The sequence below is a fragment of the Mya arenaria genome, chromosome 15, assembly GCF_026914265.1.
Source record: "Mya arenaria isolate MELC-2E11 chromosome 15, ASM2691426v1".
NCBI lineage: Eukaryota > Metazoa > Mollusca > Bivalvia > Myida > Myidae > Mya > Mya arenaria.
In genome coordinates, this window is record NC_069136.1 from 18,863,391 (window position 1) to 18,868,305 (window position 4,915).

The following is a 4,915-nucleotide window of genomic DNA, read 5'->3' on the forward strand; positions in this document are numbered from 1 at the left end:
GCGAAGTTTTAGTTTCTTTACAATTATATATCATGTTATATGTATATATTTAAAAATATAACCAATAAATTCTAATAAAAATGCTCTCTTCAAATAAAGTAGATCTGATCGTGATTTTTATATTCCAGAGCTGTTCAGGAAGTTCATAGGCTGTTTACAAAACTGTGTCATTTAGAGAAATGTGTAAACACAATCTTATAGCATTGCAGCTGCCATAGTCTCTGCTCTGAATACGTAGCATGTAACTTTGGTACATTGACTTACATAAAACAATTAGTTGTTCAATAACAAGAGGTGAAATTAGGCGAGGCATCCCAAATGAGGACAGATGATGTTAATTCCACCAAAGTAAATATATTTATTCGTGCATATATATGTCATAGTTACATTCAAAATATCATATCTAGATATATCACAGAATATTTAACAAAGAATAAGGGATAATATCTATACTAAATTACAAAAACAACAAAATTGCTTTTATACTTAATACCTTACTTTAGAGCTCAACTATGTGAGATATATACAGGATAACCTATTGAAGTTATCCAACTTATTTCCATTATATTATAGAACTTAAATCAGATAAAGATATGTATAACAAACACGTAAATTCTACTTTAAGATCTGAATAATACTAGTTAAGGTTCTATTTTTTAAATAAATCATTGGCTATTGCTTAATTGAAACTTACACAACACAACTATGAATAAATATAGCCTTGAAACCATTACTATTTTGAACGTTCTATGTCGTAATGCCAATATATGTTTTCGTTTTCCGCTCAGCTGTACCTATTTATTGTACCACTACAAATTGATAAATTATTCAATAAATGGATATGAAGATTCGTATAACATATTTTTTTTTTCATTTTATTTTGACGTCATTTGTCTCCCACCATCAAACCATATCTTAAGCTTTGGTTATTTTTAATATTCTTTTGACATTTAATAACTGGATAAAAGGCCACAAAATATTAAAGACAAAAAATAATCCATATACATGTACCTTGTATACAATTATTATGTACGTATAATGCTAATTGCACATGGTGTGCGCCGCCGTGTCATTACATGGCTTCAAATGATTGCATTCCCTTCAAAAGATTCTTCTGATTTTAGAATTTCGCATACGTTAGCTGAAAAAACAACAACACACATTTGTGTCACTATCTTACATGTATAAATACTTCAATATAGTTAATAACACAGTGGTTTGAGGACAGGTGGGCGATTTAGGGCCTAAATGGTACTCTTGGGAAAACCTTAAGACATATATACTCTGAATCTTTAATTAGATACAGATATGTATAGCATTTAACAAAACATTTAGTTTGATTGAGTCCAAAATTACCTGAAACTGGGATATGTGTCAAGTGATGAAACTTTGAATAATGCAGATTGTGAACAAATGACCAATTCATGCTCAAAATTACTCGTTTTGCAAATTATCATCAAAGCAACTGGCTCACAAATGCGATAGACATTAATCTCCCAAATAGTAGAAAACCATAACCAATGAAATATCCTTTTTATCACAACCGCTGGTAGTTATAAAGTTTACCTAGTGCCCAAACTGTTGTGATAAATGAAGTTTCGTCACTTTACTCGTTATTTAAAGAAGTCTTCGAGCTTTCAAAAACAGCCCCCTTAGTTGAATAAGAAGAATAAATGGTATTTCATGCCATTGCCGGATCGTTTTCTTTGGGGGATTTTATTCTCGCCGATTGTTCATAACTGTTAATGTCAACGTTGTTAACTTTTATATTGTTACTGGTCTGGAAGTGCATTCGGAACTCCTCGGCCATTTTTTCAAAAACAACCTCGGATGTATATGGACGGTTTACACACTTAAAAAGTGGTACGTTTAAGTCCGCTGCAAATAGATCGCGTAGTAATCTTATTTAGTAGTTAAAATTTATGACTTAATTCTTGGGAATCGTAATTATTTTTGCAATAATACACTTCACTGGCAATCAATTTAAACTGAGAGCAATGAATACAACTCTTAAACACTACATTTAATTGATGATTTTATTCAAAAAATACGGACTACTTCAACAGATGTACCGGCATACACCCGAGGTTGTTTTTGAAAAAATGGCCGAGGAGTTCCGAATGCTGGAAGTGTAATGGATACGGATTTAAGCAATGCGTCGGGTTGGATAAACCAGGAATTGGCGTAAGACGGGGCGTTACTCGGGGGGTGGGGATGGTTGCTACCCTTTGACATGCGCCTCTCCCTCAGAACTGAATGAATGTGACATAAACTGTTTACAAAGGGGTTGAGGGTTACTCCCTGAAGCAAATTTTAACAATTTGCATTCAGAAATGGTGCATTTTAAGCGTATATTATTACTTTTTAACTCCCATATTAAAACAAAAGTTAAATTTGGAAGATTTTTGAGGGGGGCGCGCCGGGTGCACCCCCCTGTAAAACCGATATTGATGCCGTCATTAATGACGTTGTTAACTTTAACAAAGTTCTGAACAATCGGTCCATAATGTTAAAAAAACACTTAGAAAACAACTACGTTAGTGTCTCGATTTCCATACCGCATGCAATTCTGCCATTCGTTTGCACCTCTAAAACATACAGGCTACAGTATTTGGGCCACAGTTATAACAGCACTGCCATAGAGCATACTTTAACCATAGGAAAAATGCACAAAATTATCTTTGTTTAATTTGAACGTTTTTCTATATGAAAATGAAACATTTTAATAAAAAGCCATTTTTAGTATTGCATCCAACGAACATTTTATATCCGTAAATGTGAAAAACAATTGCAACTATTGAAATGAAATAACTGTTTAATTATCAGATAATATTTTTTAATTGGAAATACGATTTCCTATATTATTTTGTGGACATATGGACTGCGGTCTCCGTTAAAAAATGCAGACGCAGACGACAGATGCAGGCGAGGGGCACAGCCAGTGAGCAAATGGAATACCGGCCTTTCGCTACTGTTGATACTACTAGGAATCGCAACAGCAAAATGACCACGCGCTGCACGAGCGCCACTATGGTTAAGGACGATTTAATTATGTGCAGAACAGAAATTATTGCGTGAACTATATGTCAGATACATACAAACACAGGACAACAGTAAAGTATCGACAACAACAGACAAACACATGATTATTTTTAATTCGAATGATACTTTTATTGTGTTTAAACGCTTGAACACTTATATAGATCACGATAAGCATTATATAACAGATTTGCTATTCGTGGGCATCCCTAATTTACACCGAAAAATAATTATGGATTGTAAATTCCGGATCTTGCTAAAAATATAATTTTGCAAAAGGGTTGGGCAACTGTTATTAACAACATCAGTATAGCTACGGAACCACCCATCGAATGGTATTTAATAAGTATGCTATGAATGGGAAAGGGAATAGCAGTCATCAACCGGAAACGCTCCTTCCGCTGCAGCGCATGTTTTAAAGACAATTACATTAAAATTTTAACGAGGTTTATATAATTTTCTGCGTTTGAACGCAGAAATTAGAATAAAATTACCCCCGCCCCCTTTCTATTTCCAATGGATTCGTAGGTGGCGATATTTTCGCACGGGATTTTCGGGTTCCTCTACCGCGTGGTCATTCAGCGCTTGGACAGGTTATGGCCGACGATAATTTTACTTTTTTATCAATATAATGATTTCCCAATACCTACATCAGCGCCAAATTACATTTTTGAAACGTGAATGGACCTATTTTTGGTCATAATGGTGTTAATGGATTTATTTCCATAAAATAAATTGTAAATAGTTCGGGATGTTTTTTAAGTTGAACGAACTACTAACATTGCGTTTATAATATATTTATTTAACAATGTTATGTCTGTCGGCATCCAAGGTCGCTTCAAACAAATTAAATATAAAACTGTTGAATTATGTGTTTCTTTGCGACTGTGCATTCATATATTTAATAAATACATTTCCCATCCGTTTAGGGATCGACGTGTATGGATAGTAGTTTTATTACGTTCGGTGAACGTCGTGTGCAGAAAGCGGATCAACGAGAAGTAAATAATAAATTACTATTTTTAGCCTCGTCCGCACATCTTGTGCATAAACATCAGCTGATCTACTGACACACATGTTTGAACTATATATGTCGTTATACATGTCGTACCACTGAACATGTATATAACCCATGAACAAACGTTGATAAATACAGATGCTCCAGTTAATGGACTTCGTAGTTAGCTGATAACGGACATATACAACAGATAAAAGTGCAATTTAATGCTTCGCACATGACCGGAGTATCCTGCATAATTGGAGAAAAGAATTAAAAAAACTGTATGATAAGCTTAAAATTTACGGCAACCTAAACTAGGTCATTCAAAATAACAAAGTGTTGTGTCTGTGGATTTGTAAATATGGGCAAGGTACAGTGTTTAAAATCAACGCCGTTTGTCATTAGAAACGTTAATTTCTTTTGACATAATGAAATTGCTTTTATATTTACTATTTAATACTGTTAACTTTTAAAAGCGACACTTAATTTGCCAATTAATATTACTTCATACTTTATTTGTAACATGTGCAAGTCAGGGGTTCCTGGTGGATCAAGGTTTGGTGTTATTTGGACATGTAGCTCATGAGGCACCGAAATCATTGTCTGTTTCAAACTTGATTTACTTTATAAATTAATGAAAAAATAAAGAAAAAAAAACGTTAATCGAAGTCTTCAACACTTCATCTGAACTCATGTGAGTGTGCAATCTGTGCGTATAATTTTCTTAAGACACAACGGTCCGCCGGGTCGGCTTAGTGCTCAAAAGTTTACGGAAGGCGTTCACCTGGTTAGGGTCACCACCAGGTATTTAAAGTGAGAATCAAACCCATTTTTATTTTTTACAGAAAGAAATAGTTGTATGTAGCCAAAAGGGGA